Source organism: Sinocyclocheilus rhinocerous, unplaced genomic scaffold (assembly GCF_001515625.1).
Source record: "Sinocyclocheilus rhinocerous isolate Xijiao unplaced genomic scaffold, SAMN03320098_v1.1 scaffold1622, whole genome shotgun sequence".
NCBI lineage: Eukaryota > Metazoa > Chordata > Actinopteri > Cypriniformes > Cyprinidae > Sinocyclocheilus > Sinocyclocheilus rhinocerous.
In genome coordinates, this window is record NW_015654513.1 from 820,393 (window position 1) to 842,661 (window position 22,269).

Genomic DNA, 22,269 nt, shown 5'->3' on the forward strand with positions numbered 1-22,269 from the left:
CAGCGTGCAGTATCACGTGTCTAAACAAATAGCACGTGCTGTCAGTGATTTCAACCACTAGAGGCCGCTCTCGTACTGTATAATGACAGCAGACCCTTCTCAGCCGTTCCAGCAAAGGACGCAACCCGGAAAACTATCGGCATGGATTTTTGCCGATAACTGATAGTTCCAGCAAAAAACTATCAGTGCCGATTAATCGGCAAAACCGATACATCGGTCGACCTCTACTCACTGATGCTCCAGAAGGAAACACAATGCATTAAGAGATTTTGAACAGAATGAAGATGTGTACATTTTTCTTATTTTGCCTAATATCTTTTTTTTTCATTTAGTACTGCCCTTCAGAGGCTTCAGAAGATAGTTACATGTTTCCCAGAGGACAAAATACGTTAAATTTACCCTGATCTTCAAATTCAAAAAGTTTTGGATCTTAATGCTAATTTTGTTGTATTGCAGCTTGTTTCCGTTGTGTTGTGCTAATTTCATTGTGTTATGGCTTGTTTCTGTTGTGCTAATTTTGTTGTGTTGCACCTTGTTTCCATTGTGTTGTGCTAATTTTGTTGTGTTGCGGCTTGTTTCCATTGTGTTGTGCTAATTTCATTGGGTTATGGCTTGTTTCTGTTGTGCTAATTTTGTTGTGTTGCGGCTTGTTTTTGTTTTGTTGTGCACTACTAGGCCATTGTACAAATCTCATCAAAAAAAAAAAAAAAAAAATCACCCTGTCAAATGTCAACTATTATTTTATACAAATTATACAAAAATAACTTTTGCTATTTTCTATTTTTTTTGTTATTTGCCACTTTTAACAGACAAAGTTAATAGAGAAAAGAAAGGAAAGAAAAAAAGGGATTTGGATTCAAACCTGGATCTCCTGTACGTGGACCACAGTTCAACATGCCCTGAGTGTTAACTGCTAGGCCATGTCTCTGACAAATCCTCCTTTTAATTTTCGATAAATCATACAGAGTATGCCATTGCTTTCATTTCTTCACCATAACAACGTCGTAGTGTTGTTATACAACACTGATTGAGTAAAACAGTGTCCAAACCATTTAAATGACAGTGTTGATTGTGAATATGCGAGTCCCGCTGACTCCGCCAGGCAGATGAAAACTTTCCAACCACTCCATCCAAATCTGTGGAGAATGACTGAATCAATGTGTGTGCTCACACTGGCATGAGAAAGAATCAGTGAGTAACGCTCGTACTGAGGAGACTCAGCATCCTCAGTTCTATTGTTTTGATGTTTCCCTTTAAACATCAGATAAAATGGAATTTCCTCAGTGCCCAAGTGACTTATGATTCTTTAACTCAAAGAGGCCGACCACACAATCTCTGAAACACAGCACCTCTGAAGTTGGCTCTCCGACAGCAGCAGTGTTTTGAAGAATGAAGGGTCGTGTTTACACTTGGACACACCATTTTCTTGCTAAATCATGACTCAAGTGTGCGTCAGTCCCCACACTGACTCAGTCGCACGGATGAGCTGTTCCTTCGGCAGTCCTGCCATGATGACCGTTAACTTATGAATTTGTGGCTGACAGGAAGAGGAAATCAGAATTACTTACTCAATGAACAGGAAAAGAGTCATAGAGAGGACAAATGAAAGAGCAAGCAAGAGAGAAATGAGCATGAGAGAACAAAAATGACAGGAAGGTTTAGTCACTTTACGAGAGGAGAATATTTTCCTGGAATTATCCGGGATGGGCCAAATTATTAAAGCTGCTGTTATTTAAAGCCTCATCTACATGAAAACCTCACCTAGCAGACATTATATGGAAATGTACATTTCTGCACTTGCCAGATTCACCTCGTCACCCCATCAAACACTCACAGCTGACAGTTCCCACAATACACCCAAGCCATTTGAACAGGATGCCAAATCCACTTTCCCATGCACTGATATCCAGAGAACTTCACCCTATTCAGTTTCTTTGAGCTAATAAAACAAGAAATGTGTTTTCTTGTAAGTAACCATCTGTGTTGACCTACCAATTATCAAGAAAAGTCAACTGTGAGGTCAGTTATTCCATGAAATGGTAGAACATGCTCCATTAACATTTTATGAAGTCTGAAATGTTCTATGAACCGAGTCTGACCTCTTTTACATGAAAGTTTGGGAGAAACGTTCATCTACTCATGTCAATCAAGACACAAGGACATGCTAGTGGCTTTAGCTCATTCCTGGGACAAGTTTTCCAGCAGCATCTCTCCACCACTGCAACTCTGCCTTTATCATTTCATCTTCATACATGTATCGTTCCCAAAGATGATTTGAAATACGCAAATATAATTTACATAGAAAGGTGAGATAAATGGCAGTAACTATACAGTACATGCACCCAAACAATCCATTAGTAATCGCATTGATGGTCTTCATGTAATCACCTCAATCGATCCGAATGGATTTTCAGTTTAAATAAAAGTGGTGGTGCAGACCTGGAATAATCCAATCAACAGGAAAAAACTATGACTATCTTCTCTTAGCTTTTTTTGAGATATGTCATCAAGGCAAAAATGACACTAACCGTTGGTAACTGGCAAACCATTGGTGAGATGTGCATCCACACTACTGATATGTTTACCTGCAGAATATACTGATACTGCTCTTTTGTGCAACTGAGTTAGAGCACTTTGACTTTGGACTTTAAAGTACAATGAAAAAGAGAATAAAAGTTCAGTACAGTCTTTAGATTGAGGGTTATTAGTCATTCAAAATGGGTGAAAAGACAAGAAAGGATGGCATTTTCAAAAAGTAGACAAGCCAAAAGTAATAATAAACAGACCAATTCCAAGAGGGTCCTCGCACCATTGGTGCTCAGGCCCTAGAAGAAAAAAAAAAGAAAGAAAGAAAAATAAAATAGAGAGAACAGGTCAAAGCAGTGTTTTATGCCCAAAACAACACTAACCTGAGTGCAAAATCTCTTTCAGAAGCTTAGCATCAGATCGCACAAGACTGTTGACTGTTGCATTCACATATCACAAAAGCAGAAAATAGGTCTCAAGTCAACGCAAACAGAAGTGTGTAGGTGCAATATCTGTCAATATCAATATCTGATTGTCTACAAAAACTCAAGACGACAAGCACAAAAATGCTGAAAACTGTTTTAATAAGCAGAAGTGAGAGTTGTCATGGTTTTCCTCTAGAGTGTTTGGCAGTCTGGATTCAGGCAAAAAACACTTACCGAAGCTGCAGCTTTGAAGTTGAACGTTCCTGTTTTCACGAACAAGTTTCAAAAGCTAAGTTTGCTTGAAGCCATGTGTAATTACCGGAGAAATAAATGAGCCTGGCAGCAGTTGTGAAAAAAGCATGTATATATGTTTGTTAGTCATCCTCTAAGCAAATCAAAACTGTCCTACCTGTTCAAACACATTTTCATATTACATTTAGGTTTATACACCTGCAAATATACCTAGAGGACATGCTAATGAGTTGTTTCCTCACCGTTCAAACTACATAATATAACCAGCTTGCCCACTTTGTGTTGGATGATGCATCACTTCTTCCGGTAAGAAACAATCTGAATAACACTTTCGTTTGTTGCTCTCCCTGCAGGTCCATGCGCAGGTCTGGCTGTAATGTTTCACGTTGTGGTTACCCCCTCAAGTCAGTCTTTCATTAAGGAAAGCAGAACCATTATGTAAGAGTGATTCATGAAGTCTTTCAGAACATAACATACAAATAGACCAAGGATCTATGAACATTGATTTCTTCAATGATCCAGGCTTTAACAGATGCGTTATGCGTGAATCATAAAATACATGAACAGCACAAAATGAAGAGCATGATAAATCAATAAAACAGGCAGAATCTACAGCAGTATCAACCTTGAAAATGTACCTTTAAATCTTTAGGTTGAAATAATGGAGATGAACAATGTGTGTTTGTAAGCGGGAGCAAATCTGGAAAACATACGCAGTAAGGTTGTCCAATTGTCTGCGGTCAATGCCCAGCAGAGTTTAGCTCCAACCAGGTCTAACACACTTGGTGAGTCTAAAGACCTTGCTTAAAGGTGGGGTAAGTGATTTTTCAAAAAAGCTTTAGAAAACTGATTCGGGCCGAGAAGCAAAACAAACTTGTAGCCAATCAGCAGTAAGGGGCGGGTCTACTTATGATGTGGAGGACACAGCATTCAGTGCAGAGGATGGACATTAGCCGAGCGGAGCGACAGAAAGATAGAGATGGCGGATAAAAAACAAAAGAGGAAAACGTCTGCTGTGCTGAATGTTTCATTTCATCCAAGTGAAATTAGCAAGCAGTTAGACTGAATTTACATTTGTTTTAAACGCGGAGCCAGGCGCGAGTCGACACAGGTTGCGCGCGTGCGTCAAGCCTCGTCCATACTGCCAGATGCGCTTGTGGAGACTTGCGGAGCCGGGTGCGAGTATAACCGAGCATTACGAGACAGGCTGCGTGAGTGCGGCAAGCATGAACGGCTCGTCCATGACGTGGGATTCGCGCCGCGTGGGACACAGAGGAGCGAGTATGAGAAGCATTCACAGACACAGGCTGTGTGTGCGCTCTTCTGAATTGGGAATAGCCAACATGCATTATAAACTTATTTCAAATTAATCTGTTGGGGAGATAAAATGTGTAAAATAACGTTCACGTACTAACAGAAACATCTAAGAATGTATCTTTTATTCTTCAGTACTGAAAACAGAACCGATAAGTGAGCTTTTGATATGCGCTGTGACGCAGCTCTTGGAAATTACCTTTTTTGTTGGTTGTCTGTCATTTCGAAGCTTAAGTTGCATACGGTTTTCTTTAGTTTTAATTTGCCTAACTATCGATCTGACCCAGTAGACGCCATAATCCTACTCTGTCTTTCTCCCGCTTTCCGTTTTTTTTTTTTTTAAATGGTGGGTGTTTATGCAGTTGGCTAGAGCAGTGCTGATTGGGGGGAATGGGGGGGCGCTCCCTCTTGCCCAGGGCAAGAAAGACCGGTTTTTTATTTATTAATTTTTTTTGGTGGGTGTTTACGCAGTTGGCTAGAGCAGTGCTGATTGGGGAGAATGGAGGTGCGCTCACTCTATTGGTTAGTAAGACTGCAACTCAAGGCTGGCAGTCATGCATATGCTCTGGAACAGAGTAATATCGCCTCCATATCGCAGGCTTTGCGATTAGGAAATCGCAACGTCTCAAATCGCGATTTCGATTCGATTTCGATTAATCGCACAGCCCTACTTCGAGGGTAAATAAAACACAAGCTAATTTTCATTTTTGGGTGAACTAACCCTTTACGGCAATAAGGCAAGAAGTAGGACCCGTGTAAATATCGGATCAGCTTTCCAGCACTGGAGAGAACTCGAGGAGCGGAAGGACTGCGATCGGACGCTGAGGTTGCTTTGTTTCTTCTCGATATGCAAGTAACACAGTGTCTGCGCCGCACCAGCTAAAGTCTGTCTAGTACATTGGACGCGACAAAGCGACCGTTGAAAATCATTTGAAATTTGTGTCAATACGTCATAAATAGAATGCAGCAGCAGTTTTCTGTCGGGGTTTTGTCGTGCCGCATCCAGTGTAGACCATGGATATGTATATATATCTATGGTGTAGACAGTAGGGCTGTCGCGGTGAGGGAATTTCCCTTGCGGTAATTTTGAGTGGCTCAATAGCGCGGTATGCGGTATTATCGCCATATATATATATATAATTTGTGTGTGTATGTGTAACGATATAACTAACGAGGTCATATTCAGAAAACAATGAAACCGAAACCAAATAGCGTTGAAACAGGAAGTGAAGTAAACAGAAGAGAATGACAAAATAACGGTCCACATAACAGAACATAAACCTGACAATAAGATCGTTAGGCTATCGTTAGCCTATATGTATAACAGTTAGCCTAGTTGTAATCAGATTTTCTAATCTGACTGGACAAGAGACTTGACTTGAATATCTAATGATATTTCCGCATGTGCGCGTTCTAGACGGGCTGTCAATCAGTGCAGTTACAGTGTTGTGTCACAAGGTGGTGGAACGTGACTGTCATTCAACTACACGTTCAAAAACACTGATTCATTCATTCAAAGAGACCTAATGAAACATGCTGTTGAAATCATTTTAACTTTGAGCGCCACTTTAGAAGGCTCAGCTGACCAGCTATGCGTCGATGCTAAGACAGAGATTTCGCTTTCCTTGGAGATGACAACCTATTTTCACAAATATATATGACTCGGCCTGGAGGACAGACGCAAGTAATCGCACGCGCTCAGTCGATCTCTCTCTCATTCACTGTCTGTTTAGGCTTGTTAAGTGCAAATCTACGGAGCCTCTGTACAAATCAGCATGGTACACATTATGTTATCATTACTAACTTGTTTAATATTCAGTCTACATGCATTAAGACGAGAAGGGCATAACCTTACGAAAAAAGAAAACGCAAAAATCGCGGTTGCTGCGGTTCTTGCATTCCTCTGCGGTTTGCTCGTCAATAGCGCGGTATTGCGATATTGCGGTTATTGCGACAGCCCTAGTAGACAGCATCACTGATTATAATGAGTGGCATAGTATTTTGTCGCGCCACGCCACTCGCGTCCGGTGTAGACACGGTGTAACATTGGTTTTGCTTTGTTTCACAGAACTAATCGTTGCCTGGGTTATTTTTAGTAAAAGTGACATAAAAATGACATAATTATGAGAATTTTGACATTTTATGAGCTAAAAAGTCATGGTTGAAATTGTCATAATTGTGACTTTTGTGTCATAATTTCATTGCTCTCTCTCTTTTTTAACTTTGTCACAATTACGACTTTTTTTGTCCTAATTATGATTTACCAAATCATGTTTTTTTCTTATGTGGCAGAAATGAGGAAATGGGTGGAAAGCATGGTAAACTACTTCAGGGTTTCTTTTCGAGAATTTCATCCATTTAATGAGGTTTTTTTCTTCATTATGATGCCAGGCATGCTGTATTACCCTGACATTTTTAACTTGGTCCAACAAACCAAAACAAATGTCAAAATGAAGTGCAATTCTGAGGGAAAAATTGCTCCTCATAGAAGGTGTATCTAAGCCAGAATATGTATGTATGAATCGCATATTTGATGCCTTTTTGAATAATATTCAACTTCTAAACAAAAGCTATTTATATATTGACCTCTATGACCTTAATAAATGTGTATGTACACACAAACACCCACAGCACTAAAGGAGCTGACAAAGGAGACTGAAGATAGAGACAGAGATGTGTAACTGATAGATGAAGAGATGGATGGATGGATAAATGATTTACAGCTACCTCAACATCAAGATGGGACAGCATGGAGACAAACAGTCATGGAAGACAGAAGGTGAACAGAATGTGATAAGAAGTCAAACAGATTACTCAGGAGGATAAATTACAGTATCGAAACTATGTGGACTGAAGAGAAAAAATGAGAGCGCGAGAGAGAGAAAGAGAGAAATATAGGGTGTGTCAAAAGACAATTTAATAGATGAAATAAGACCGTCTGAGGTTAATTCCAACTGAGAGGACATTTCCACTCTCTATGCCATCCGTGTCTCTTTCAATCCCTCTATCATTACCCACCACACGCTAGTCAGAGATTACCTGGCTGTATACACACATATGAGTGTGGAGACAAAACGGTTTAAGAGATGCATGAAAAACAATTCATTGTGAGCTTAAACACACACACAAAGACACTCATATCAAGAATGAGGTGAAAAGCAATTTATAGTTCTTTGTATTCAAGTCAAGCCAAACCTCCCTGGGATAATGACCCAGCGGAGAGTTCTTGGGCGCTTTCTCGACAAACAAACTCATAATAAAACCCTCAGTGCCCAGATCAATGCTTTCGACCTCCTCAGAGATGTTTGCGGAGTGTCTGTTTGCCTACACATATACACACACACACACACACACACACACACACACACACGCGCAGACATTCCTCTGTACCCCTCTTTGCATTTGGTCCCCTCCCTTGGTGACACAGCACAATTCAGTGCACTTTTCATTGTGTCTTTATTCACAAGCCTCTGAAACCCATTTTAAACAGAGAGAGAGAGGAGAAAAAGAAGACAGAAAAGGGGGGAGGGTGAATTTTCAGCTTCATGGTGCAGTCATTAGCATCTCTTCATTGCTTTTGCGCATACACTGCATTTTCTTTTGCCTGTTCAGAAAACACAAAACCTCTGCTGAAATACCCATAAACCCCATAAAATACTATCTTTATAATATTTTTACTAGACTGAAAATTAGATGGAAATAATCTGACATTGTCTGAATGAAATCCCATAGCTCTATTACTATGGTTACCATGGTAATGTTCCTTCTCTGCTTTTTCAGAAAATTAACTCTCCTTTTTAATGCAAAAGTTCACTTGTGTGTCCATTTTTTTGTATGGTTGGTAATTTAGGTGCTTTGAAAGCAGTTTAAAGTTGCTCTCTTTACACTGATCCATCCACAGGGTCTTGCGGTGGTCTGAGGTCACCTCTGCCACAGAAGGGTCACAACAACCCAACTATATCTCATGACAATACTTTACTTTACGAGGTGGAATTTCATACACATTTGTATGATTTGTGATTAGTCTGGAAACATACATTTTTTTTAGAAAAAGGTAAACATGGAGGTCCCTAACCTAACAGTCAGTGGGGTGTTATACATAACATATAAATTAATTGGTACAAATTCGATTTAGCCACAAATTTGCCCAAATGTAAAATACAAATCGCCATGATTTTGGACTTAAACAAAACCACTACTATTTTACCCATTTAATCCTACTAGTAACATCTGGGACCAAAATGTACCTTTCACTCTGAAAGGTTTGAGTTGATGAATTTACATGGAGCTGTAAACTATATAAGTGCAAGACTTTATTAGTTTCATTTAGTGATAACAGTCACGTCACTAGAGCAGTTTTAATTCAATTAGTTCCTCTGAAAGATAATATCTGATTAAAAAAGATACATTGTTTATTTAATCTCTCTATCCAAGAAGTAAAAACACATGTGCTCACCAATTGTGATTAAATCGGTTAATGTGGTAAACCATCATTTACAAGCTGTAAATAAGTTCAAACACCAAGAGCAATCGTAAATTAGTGCATATAAGGTCTGATAAGTAGTTTGCATAAATCTTACTGGTTTAACACCCTGACTCGTCAGTCTAGCGTGTTTCTGAGACTGCTCTGCAATTACAGTTTAAAGGGGTCATATGATGCTTTTTTAAAGATCATTATTCTGTGTATTGTAAATATACCACCAGAATGACCCACAGCAGTTTTCAAGCCATTTCACAGTATTTGTTCTAATAAATGTTCCCATTAAACCCTGGTTCCAGGTATCATAACCATAACTAGGAACCATTTAAATTCGCCGAGCGGGTGTGAATAACAACTTCACAAACAAACAGCAGGACTCCGCACCAGACCGAGCTCATTCCCGGTAACGTTACCGTGGCAGACGTCCAAACTCCTCACATACACACACACCGAGACTCTTGGTCGCCATGCACGAGACAGAGACGGTTAAGTTTACTCGCGCGACGACTTAACACATTTGAGCACAGTCTAAAACAACTAACGTTAGAGTTTAATGGAAAGCCAAACGTGTTTCCACGCGGCGGTCGAAACAACACAATCCGAATATCTATTACCTACAGTGCATTTACTAAAAACGACATAGTAAAAAGTAACGTCTGACAGTTTGCTGACCATAAACAAACTACACTTAACGTTATATGTCATTTTCATTTATTTTCTTATGACTTACCTAGAAGTCTGTCAGAACGCGAAAACGTCTCCAAATGTGTCGCCTGATCTTCTTTTTAATCCGAGTTGTTCACTTTGGCAGGTTGTTTATATACTAGATAAATATAGTCTGGCACAGTCTTATGACTTTGTGCTTAAAGCCACAAAAGCACCAATAAATAAACAGAGTCAAGAAAGCAAAGGCAGAAAGTTTCTGAAAGGAGGCAAGCTGTACGTCCCACGCTCGAAAAGGTTTGTAAGTAGGAATATTCTGTAAGATCCGACGCCTCTATGAGCGCAAATGACACTAGCGTCCTTATTTATTTCTCAATCAGCGCTTCTCTCTCCGCGCGCTCATAAAGCGCTTAGCTTTTAGACCTCTTCCTCTTCCCCTCAGGGCTTGCAAACACGACCAGGTGCTCATTTACATAACCGGACTAGCTGCGTCCAATGGCAGCCCTCAATCAGGTGCTACTTTGAATATTTCATGAGGCAATTGACCAATCCGGAGCGAGTAAAGCAAGGAACCCGTGACCTGGCAGCGCCGCTGTAAATGATACTCAGCGCTTACCTCTGAGAGACTTTAAAAAAGTGTTACAGGAACGGAGAGATTTGGGGAATATGAAATTTAATATTGCTGTTAAGGAAACAACAGGATTTACCTGTTTTTGATGTTAGCGTCAAGAAACAAGCCTTTGTAGTGTTAAAAGATGGCATTATTACAGAGTAAAACTACAGCAATATACCATTATGTCCTGAGGCAAGACAGTAAAGATGGTGTGTTAACAGACTAAACCCTGAGCTCAGGCAATAAGGAGGAAAGGTAAAAGAAACGTCGTTAGATTAAAAAGTTCAAACACTATGCTAGATCCTGCAGATGTACAAATAAAGGAGAATGAGCGGGTGTGGTGCTTTAATGTCAGTGAAAAGCGATATTTAAAGGTAAATAAGACAGGTAGAGAAGGGTGGGTGAGTGAAAAAACTATTCCACAGCTTATGTGTTGCTACTTGCCCATTCACTGGAAGGAGATGGGAATTGGAAACTTGTTGGCAGTCATTCAGTAACACTGAGGTAAATAGTGGACCGAGAGAAACAGCAGCCTACCTAGCAAGTCAATATTGTTTCTCAAAGCCTATTGACCGCAGGCACTGTGTATGAGCATGAGCATGTGTGAAGGTATTGCTTTTTATGGCACGGAAAGAATTTGCACAGAGAAGTGAAGCATATTTGAGAAAAACAGAGAGAGATATCGTTTAACAACAGGTTTGAAACTGTAACAAAGGTGTGTTTAAGGAGAGAATGTGTTTAAAGAGAAAAAAAGAGAAGAATTGAAGGAGTTCCAGTTCAAACTTTGTTTTGAAAGCAGCTTGTTCTTTTGTCCTCTTCGCGTTGAATGTACAATTGTGCATGACCTGGTTTGACTTTGAATATGATTTAACTTTAACTCACACAGTTTTAATGGTTAAAGATTCTGACCCAAATCCCCTGCTTGTTTTATTCTTTCCTCATACTTTGCTTAGTAAAGTCACCATGAATTTTTTACAACTATCTAGTTTCTAAATGCATGTTAAATGTATTTTATTAATGCATGTTTATTTTTTTAAAGATGTTTTCACCTATTTTTAATCAAAATGCCAACTGGACCTTTCAGTGAAAATGACCGATGTACGGTGGCCGAGAAGTGCTAAACAAATCACAATTCTGAAATCAAAATAACAAATTACAAACGCAAATGCAAGTCTAAAAAACAAAATAAAGTCATCAGCTCAAGTGGCGCAGATGGATAAGTGCCTGCTGTTGGCTTTTTGACGCAATCGCCCCGGGTTCGATCCTGCCTTTTGCCGAACTTTTTTTTCTCCCTTTTCAAATCTCGTATCACATCGTAAAGGCATTTATTTTCAATAAATGACTTGTTATAATGTTTTCTGAATTGTTGTTGTGCTTTCTGAATTTTTATTTTGTTTTTTAGACTTGCATTTGCGTTTGTAATTTGTTATTTTGATTTCAGAATTGTGATTTGTTTAGCACTTCTCGGCCACCGTACCGATGTCTCTCTGGTGACTTACAGAGAACTTCTACAATAATTTAGTCCACTTAAACTGGATGTACATCACAATACGAAAAAAGAGATCTGATGCAACTTTGGTTTCATTGCAACTTTAAAGTCGGCATGAAATGGAAATTCTCTCCTCTTTTCTAAATGCACCTTAATGGTTTTATTTTTAACACGTCATGCATGTATATGTTTTATTTTTATTTATTTTATTTATTTTGTTATATTCTACCCTTTTTTGTCATTTTTAACCAAAATGTCAGTCTTCATTGAAATTGGAAGACTTTTCTGTGGTGACATATGACAGACTTTTCCAATCATTTAGTCTGCTTAAACTCCGTCCATTTCTTACAATTGAAAGCTCAAGCTCATGCGCAAGCTCAAGCCAAGCTGTATCCAATCAACAATAGATGGATAGAACCAAGTCCCCGCCCTACATTTTTTTCTTTTTTGATAATCCATTTTACTTGGATATAAATTACCACTATACGAAGAAATGATCTGTCACTGTTTCCATTACATCATGACTTTAAATTACTGACTGGTTCAGTGACTGCACTTCTGTAGTTAAAAAAGTTGGGAGACATTTCAATGTTGAATTTTATGTTCCAAGTGATTCAACTAATCTTCAGGTTTTATAATGAAAATCAATACTGTGAAGGGCATTTCACCACAGTGCAATAAAGCTGAGGGTACGTCCTTGAACAGATCTCAGTTTACCAGGGTGCCACAAGAAAAGACAGGAACTATAACTTTTCGACTGTGTTAGAAAATTGAATGCCTCCTCCAAAGGCTTAACTTGTGATATAACCTGATTACTTCTTCCACTCCTTCTCCTTTCTTCCTACTTCCCTCTCTCTGTTTTTCACTCCCTCCCTTTTTTACCTCTCCCCCGCTACCCTAGTTTTATATGTTGCTCTGGCAATCTGTGATCCCCCTGTAATGTTGCAATGACCTTTGCACATTGTTTCTTTGGTTTCCACTACTTGCACTGGCTTTGTCTCCCTCTCTCATTCGTTCTCTTCCTGAAGATAAGGTCCTCTGTGTTACGCTTGCTGAAAGACTCTTTTTCAACAGATCTCTTCCACAGCTAAATTTCCATTCTTGTCTCTCCCTCTGTCTCTCTCTCTCTCTCTCTCTCTCTTTGATTCAGCTAAGCATGAAAAGCAGGCCTGATCCTGTGTGGAATTCACTGTGAAGGATGGAGAGGGAAGAGAGAAGTGTGGCTGAAAGGAAAAGGAGGTAAATCTAATCTGAGTGAAAAGTGAAGCTGGTTAGAGTGAAAAAGAGAAAGACAGGGAAGCGAGACGCACTTGAAAGTGCCTGATAGTTAAAGAGTTTTACCCCCTGAGAAGCCAGTAATGCATAACATTTGAATACATTTTAATGAAATTAAAAACTGAGGATATGTGATGCATGTAGAATAATGCAGCGAACAATAACAGTTTCACAAAATGTGAATAATGAATTCAATTAAAAGACTATGTGAAAGTATAGAGCTGAAGTATGAAACACAAGAGGTTTAAGGCCTAAAGCATTTAGAAATTCATAATGTATCACAAATAACATCCTCTGAATAATAGAAAATAATAAATAACATCCTCTGAATAATAGAAAATAATAAATAACATCCTCTGAATAATAGAAATGATTTCTTATGAATAATAGAAAGTTCTGACTTTTTTAATTTTTTAATTTTTTACCTTCATTTGTGTTGTAATAAAAAAGATTTTAATAAAATATATATTTTATATAATTGTATGCACATACAGACAAATGTATGAATCATACAATATTGTTTACTATAATGGAAACTTTAAATGGAATTAAAAGTTTCAGTGTAGTTTTGTCACACTTCTGGTTTAATATATGCTTCTATCCGAATACTTATAATTGTGTCATTGCATCAGATACTTACAATGGCTTTGCTGCACAACCTTATGTATAACACAATGTACATCATCCAACTTACAATAAATAATTTGCATTTGTTCTAGACACATGGACAGACAAAACAGGATGTTTCCTGCAGAAAGGTGCAAATGCAGGTAATGGTCGAATAGTGGAATTAAATGTTAGAAATTACTTTAAAAAGCTTCCAAGTTGCATAAATCTGCAAGGTCACAGCTGAGAGAGAGAGAGAGATGCGCATGGCTTTGAATACCAACATAATAGTTTGCATGCATAAAGCATTCCATATTTTAATAGTTAACTTTCACCAATGTCATCTATACGATTTATGTAATTAAATGCTGATTAAAGTGAGGAAGCGCAGATCATATGTACACCCATGAGTCCACATGTATGCACCCCTCCCCATCAACACACACACAGCTGTTGAGGGGCAGAGCGGCCTGATCACTCTCACAATGTCAGGCCTGCAGAATGCAGGGAAGCGACACAAACTGGCATTCTGCTCATTCCCTTACTAAAGCACATAATCTATCCATCTCTCCCCCTTACTTGCTATGGATCCCTCCCGCTACCTCAGTTACCAATGTCACACACATATTTCCTTCCCCACCTTCACACACACACACACACACACGCACTTGAAGAATGGCAGGGCACTCTCTGTTCTGTCCTCTCCGGTGTCCTCTTTCAAAATGGCTGGTTGTCTCAGGGGCCCAGAGGTTAGAGAGCTTCTCTAAAGTGTCATAAGAGTGCAAAAAGACAGGGATGATTCGGGGAGGCAGTATACCACTATACGAAGAAATGATCTGTCACTGTTTCCATTACATCATGACTTTAAATTACTGACTGGTTCAGTGACTGCACTTCTGTAGTTAAAAAAGTTGGGAGACATTTCAATGTTGAATTTTATGTTCCAAGTGATTCAACTAATCTTCAGGTTTTATAATGAAAATCAATACTGTGAAGGGCATTTCACCACAGTGCAATAAAGCTGAGGGTACGTCCTTGAACAGATCTCAGTTTACCAGGGTGCCACAAGAAAAGACAGGAACTATAACTTTTCGACTGTGTTAGAAAATTGAATGCCTCCTCCAAAGGCTTAACTTGTGATATAACCTGATTACTTCTTCCACTCCTTCTCCTTTCTTCCTACTTCCCTCTCTCTGTTTTTCACTCCCTCCCTTTTTTACCTCTCCCCCGCTACCCTAGTTTTATATGTTGCTCTGGCAATCTGTGATCCCCCTGTAATGTTGCAATGACCTTTGCACATTGTTTCATTTGTTTCCACTACTTGCACTGGCTTTGTCTCACTCTCTCTTTCATTCGTTCTCTTCCTGAAGATAAGGCCCTCTGTTACGCTTGGTGAATGACTCTTTTTCAACAGATCTCTTCCACAGCTAAATTTCCAATCTTGTCTTTCCCTCTCTGTCTGTTTTTTTTTTCTCAGCTAAGCATGAAAAGCAGGCCTGATCCTGTGTGGAATTCACTGTGAAGGATGGAGAGGGAAGAGAGAAGTGTGGCTGAAAGGAAAAGGAGGTAAATCTAATCTGAGTGAAAAGTGAAGCTGGTTAGAGTGAAAAAGAGAAAGACAGGGAAGCGAGACGCACTTGAAAGTGCCTGATAGTTAAAGAGTTTTACCCCCTGAGAAGCCAGTAATGCATAACATTTGAATACATTTTAATGAAATTAAAAACTGAGGATATGTGATGCATGTAGAATAATGCAGCGAACAATAACAGTTTCACAAAATGTGAATAATGAATTCAATTAAAAGACTATGTGAAAGTATAGAGCTGAAGTATGAAACACAAGAGGTTTAAGGCCTAAAGCATTTAGAAATTAATAGAAAATAATAAATAACATCCTCTGAATAATAGAAATGATTTCTTATGAATAATAGAAAGTTCTGACTTTTTTAATTTTTTAATTTTTTACCTTCATTTGTGTTGTAATAAAAAAGATTTTAATAAAATATATATTTTATATAATTGTATGCACATACAGACAAATGTATGAATCATACAATATTGTTTACTATAATGGAAACTTTAAATGGAATTAAAAGTTTCAGTGTAGTTTTGTCACACTTCTGGTTTAATATATGCTTCTATCCGAATACTTATAATTGTGTCATTGCATCAGATACTTACAATGGCTTTGCTGCACAACCTTATGTATAACACAATGTACATCATCCAACTTACAATAAATAATTTGCATTTGTTCTAGACACATGGACAGACAAAACAGGATGTTTCCTGCAGAAAGGTGCAAATGCAGGTAATGGTCGAATAGTGGAATTAAATGTTAGAAATTACTTTAAAAAGCTTCCAAGTTGCATAAATCTGCAAGGTCACAGCTGAGAGAGAGAGAGAGATGCGCATGGCTTTGAATACCAACATAATAGTTTGCATGCATAAAGCATTCCATATTTTAATAGTTAACTTTCACCAATGTCATCTATACGATTTATGTAATTAAATGCTGATTAAAGTGAGGAAGCGCAGATCATATGTACACCCATGAGTCCACATGTATGCACCCCTCCCCATCAACACACACACAGCTGTTGAGGGGCAGAGCGGCCTGATCACTCTCACAATGTCAGGCCTGCAGAATGCAGGGAAGCGACACAAACTGGCATTCTGCTCATTCCCTTACTAAAGCACATAATCTATCCATCTCTCCCCCTTACTTGCTATGGATCCCTCCCGCTACCTCAGTTACCAATGTCACACACATATTTCCTTCCCCACCTTCACACACACACACACACACACGCACTTGAAGAATGGCAGGGCACTCTCTGTTCTGTCCTCTCCGGTGTCCTCTTTCAAAATGGCTGGTTGTCTCAGGGGCCCAGAGGTTAGAGAGCTTCTCTAAAGTGTCATAAGAGTGCAAAAAGACAGGGATGATTCAGGGAGGCAGTATAGAGGGTGTGTGTGTTTTGTGAAATGAGATCAGCCACATTTGGTGTCTGAGGCTCAAAGGAATGTAAGACTTTTGACTTTGTCCTGTTTGCATGTGTGTATGATGTCGAAAGACAATGACAGTGACAGAGAGAGATTCCTCCTGGTGTTATGCTATAATCACATCACATTACTGATGAAATATTAGACATTGTTTGCAAGTCAGACGTGTTTTTAAAAGTTGGATGAAGAATGAACTACATAGATCCTGTGTTTAAAGTATAGATACCCTGATGAAATATCACTTCTTACTTAAAAATATAAGTACTTATTTTAATCATAATGACTCAAAGTACTTACCTTTGAATGTATTAAAGTATTAAATGTATGCTAATCTATAATAATATAATAATGTTATTTTATTTATATATTTTTATATTTTATTTATATTACTATTAATGTTGTCAAATGATTAATCACAGTTAACTGCATCCAAAATAAAAGTTTTTGTTTACATAATATATGAGTGTGTACTGTGTATATTTATTATGTATATATAAATACAAACACATGTATATATATCTAAGAAAAATATGTTGTTTATATATTATTGACAGCACTAATTAATATTATTATCAATTATAATTATTTTATGTATTTATTTTTACCAATAATAACACTATTATTATTAATTTAAACATTTAAAAATGAATAATAATAATAATAATAATTATTATTATTCAAAAATATATTTATAATTTTTTTATTTAAAAAAAATCTAATTATTATTTTAAAAATTGCTAAAGAGAGGGGGTCTATTGTTCCAGAAACATTTTTCTCTGAAATATTGTTAAATAAAAAGATAAATTATTAAAATAAATTATCCACTCAAAAAGAGTGAAGGAAAAGTTTCAAAAAATTCAAATGCTAAAATATTAAATATTAAAATACAAAATTAAAACAGTAAAATATTGTGTTACTGTCTACTACTGAACATACTGATCATGGTGCAAGATGCTAAAAACAACAGTGAGGTGCATTGCAAAGGTCAAAGACTTCCATCTAGAGCTTGTTTACCCAGACCAACAATTAAAAAAACAAAGCAAATTGACCCAAGAACATATCCTGCGTGAACCATCTCTTAGTTTGCGTCATTAACAATGGCATTGAGTTTCTTTAGGCTTTTTATGTTGCATTGATTATGGTAGCATTGACCTATTCTGTCTTAAACATATTAGTTTGCACATTTGAAGATACTGACCATTTTAGGTTACTCCCTTGAAGCTTTTCCAAAAGGTGTCAGAGGTCACAGGGTCAGGTTGCAGCCGCGGGTGGGTGTCTGGGTGGGGGTCAGAAGGGTGTCAGTTCTCTGATCTCTTTTTTTGGAAGTAAAAATGCACCAGGCACAACCTCTGCTGCTTCATCACTGATATCAGTCACCTCACATAGCTGGAGGATGTTCTGTTTGAGTCTGCTTTAATGCTTTCATGGATCTAAAGTCTGTCAAATCACGCTGACCGGCTTCTGCATAACCATCCTTTCAGTCAGGAACGGACAGCAGAGAAGCACAACTGCTGGAAAAACTGCTGCACAACTTAGCTTCAGTGTGATGAGTTCAAACAGGTTATTCGCAGACACATAGTCATTTCCTGAACAGTAATCCCACTTATTATTTGTTGAGCCTGTTGGTCTTTTCTATGTTGTGTAGTTTTCTAAGATATATTCGCACAGGCATTTATCACGTTTACCCCCATTAAGAGTCTATATATCTTTTTTTTGTGGGCCTGAATATTAATTCATTCATAAATATTTATGTTGTGTCTTAATTTAGATTTTTCTACATTGTTTTGTGTGTTTTCTCATTCTAAGGAAAATCTCCTTGAAAGATTAAAACAGATGGGTTAGTGTGACCGCAGGTGTTCTTTAGTAGACGGTAATTGTGTTTGTGTCTGTCTGTGTTTTTGTGTTGTGGTTAGATGTTTTTGCTCTGGTTGACCGCTTACATTATATACTCCAAGACTCAGGATTTGCAGAAAGTTCACCCCAAAATTAAAATTATGTCATTGTTTACTCACCCTTAAGTCATTTACCAAACCTGTATGAACATAAAAGAAGACATTTTGAAGAATGTCCTGGTCTCTCGGTGTCATGTAGTTCCATACATTAAAGATGAACTTTCAAAAAAGGATGCAAAGTCACCATAAAAGTCTCAAGTTTTCAATACATACGATATTTGAGGAACAGATAAAAATTTAAGTATTTTTAGATCAAGTGAAATCAAAACAAAACGTATTCATAAAGCACCTTAAAGGGTTAGTTCACCCAAAAATGAAAATTCTGTCATTAATTACTCACCCTCGTGTTGTTCCAAACCCGTAAGACCTTCGTTCATCTTCGGAACACAATTTATGTTAAACTTTTTTGCACAAAGAAAATGACTTTATTCCACATTTTCGTCTCTACTGCATCACTTGTGGATGCGCGTTCACGACAGTATCATGACGCGAGTGTGTGGCGGCGCCAGCGCTGACCCAGATCCGGCGTAATGACGTCATATGTGTAGAGACGAAAATGTGGAATAAAGTCGTTATTTTTGTTTTCTTTGCACAAAAAAGTATTCTCGTAGCTTCGTAACTTTACAGTTGAACCACTGATGTCACACGGACTACTTTGTCGATCATCTTGGTACTTTTCTGGACCTTGAACGTGGTAGTTACCTTGCTGTCTATGGGAGGGTCAGAGAGCCCTCATATTTCATCAAAAATATCTTAAATTGTGCTCCGAAGATGAACGAAGGTCTTACGGGTTTCGAACAACACGAGGGTGAGTAATTAATGACAGAATTTTCATTTTTGGGTGAACTAACCCTTTAAAAACTACAGAGTGTACCAAAGTGCTGTATGATTTCATAAGAGTAAAATACAATACAATAAAATACAAATCAAAATGAGAAATTGTATTAGGGAAGGAGATAAATCAATCACAAATAAACGCCACAAATGGACGAAAATCTTGAAATCTGTCCTATCTCTCAATGGTGCATTCATGAAAATTATTCATGATTAAATTATTGTTTTGAGTGAGATATTTTCAATGAATCTTTGATTCAGTTTGCAACTATTAAAATAATTATTGGTAATTGAAATAAAATCCATTTTAAACTTAGAAACTTTAACAAAATTAGAAATGTTACTTAGGCAACTAACTGAAATAAGTCAAAAAAATTACTAAAACTGAAATAAAATAAAAATCTAACTATATTTCAAGCACATAAGGATATCACAAAAAAAATTAGTAGTTACTTAAAGTAAAATAAAAACTGAAAATATAAAAATAAAAGATAATTCAAACTATTAATAATAAATATTATAGTTACTAAAATAATGCTGCTGTCTGTTTTTCACCCAAAGATGTCACCCTATGTCAGACATCTTGGAATATACTAAATGGGTCATTTGAGCCACTTGTATGATTCTTTTATTATGCTTCTAGTACCCATTTATTGTAATTTACTTGAAAAGAGCAACTAGTAAATTTGTCATAAAACCTTGTTTCATGTTCCACAGAAGGGTGAATAAATGATGATAGAAATTTCATTTTTGGGTCAGCTATCCCTTTAAGGCCCGACCCACAGACTCTTCAATCAGTCTGCTCATCATTCCCAGATCTCTACAGGACCCTTCAGGGACTCCGATTCTTTTAACATGAAGAGAGAAAAGTGAAAAGAGCCTGAAGAGGGAGAGAGATCTGGTATTTGGGTGTCTCCTTTAGCAATGTTGCTGGAGCTCATGCTGTGACTACAGTACAGCACAAGTTTCACTCGACGTCCTCTCTCTCTCCTCCACCGCCTCTCATTCTTTTCCATCTGTGAATAAACATGTTTGTCATTTATTTGTGGAAGTCTGTGGCCTAATTCATTAGCTCCATTGTTAGATGCTCATTGTGTTTCCTAATTATGGGTTCTCTCTTTCAATCTGTCTCTTTCCCTCCCTTTCTCCCTCCCACAGCAGACAGAATTTGATTCTCCCCAAATTACTGTTATTTTCTGTCTCTGCACTGAGTGGTTAACAATGGTAATAACGGTTGAGTCAGGGTGTGGCGATCAGGTGGGTCGGCCTTTATAACAGCCCATCATAGGGGATTATTTCAAACTGTCTCCATGGAAACACAGCAGGGAGGGTCTAATTCTGCATTGACTGTCTGTGTGACGACACAACGCTCTCTTCCTGTCCGTTCCTGCTCTATCTGGCTTCACAGTGAGAGTGAGTGGAGTGGGGGGTTGCTGGGATTTTGGGAATGAGTGCCATTGCAATGCAGTGAGAGCCCAAGCTAAAAATACCTATTGACACATAGACTCTAACAAACATGGTGAGCAGCAAACAGTCGCACCACCCAAAACACACATACGCACATGTGGAAAACGGTTTAGAGTGATAAAAAGTGATGACTATCTAAAACATCGCTCAGTGGATCTGTAAAATCTTTAGTCTTTAGGCTATATGAGTTTATTCTATCACATAATAGGTGGCTTATGGTGGTCCTGTGATGGGATATGTCATAATGCTGTTTGATGATCATTTATTATGTCAGTACTATTGTGTGCCAGCATAGTTTGGCCTCTCTGACTTGCCGTATTGAAAGCAGAGTTTAGATTCGGGCAGAAGGCAGGACACCTAATACACTTCACTGCCATCGCCAGCACCCAACTCGGAAGCAGACTAGAAACAACTGCCTGCTCATAAATTACACCGGCGTGTGTGTGTGTGTGTTCCTGAAGCACTGAAATAAATGTAGGGGAAACTCCTATCCAAATATATACAATAAACACTCTAAATCATTTTTAGACTCAAAATCATGAACAAAATTTGTTTATGTAGCTGAGTAAGCTCCTCTTAATAGAGCTCTTCAATCATGTGGCCAATTTATAGGCCAAACTGGAAGGCTAATTCGCTAAATCCTATTCAAGACATAGAGAGGCCTGTTTCCACCGCTAAGTAAAAGTTAAATACAAAAGTAATGTAACATTATTTCTTGTAATTTAGACTTAATATCTCTCAATATGACTTTATAGCTTGCAATTGCAACTTTATTTCTCTTAATGATGACTTAAATCTTACAATTGCAACAATTTTTTCACTGTAAAAAAAGTTGACCTAACTTAACCGCAGTCGACTTGTTTAGTGAACTCAACTAGCAACTGAGAACTTAAAAACTTTAGTTCATCTAATGAATAAAAAGCAGTCTACTGAATTTAAAAAGAACGGTCACATCAACTAAAGATTGCAATACTAATCCTGTTTAGCAATCCTCTTGCATTTTTAAAACCCACTAGATAACATGGGCAGTATCTGCCTCTTAAAACTAAAGGCAAACAAAGATAAATGTATCAAATTCAGAAGTTGCAATGAGATGCACATATACCTCAACACACCATTCTCAAACGGTGAGGATCAACAAATGTTGATTCAGTAAAAGTACGAACTCTGATCCACACTAGGCCTGTCACGATAACAACTTTTTGTTGTGCGATATATTGCCCCAGAAATAATTGCGATAAGCGATATTATTGTCATTTTAAAGACCATTTTATGCCACTGAATATATAATCATAATGTAACAGCATAATAATGCAAGAAGGCCTACACACTTCCAAATGACAACAAACTTTTAATTTTAAGAATATTTAG

At 37.8% G+C, this 22,269-nt stretch overlaps 1 protein-coding gene across 1 annotated transcript in view; it reads right to left on the bottom strand.

Annotated features, from left to right (window-relative positions):
* LOC107717449 (epithelial discoidin domain-containing receptor 1-like) overlaps positions 1 to 10,077 on the bottom strand; it is a 40,437-nt gene extending 30,360 nt beyond the window's left edge. Inside the window, exon 1 of the mRNA XM_016524204.1 lies at positions 9,728 to 10,077. The gene's annotated coding sequence lies outside the window, so the exon portion shown is untranslated. The remainder of the gene's footprint in view (positions 1 to 9,727) is intronic.
* Between the last annotated feature and the right edge of the window lie 12,192 nt (positions 10,078 to 22,269).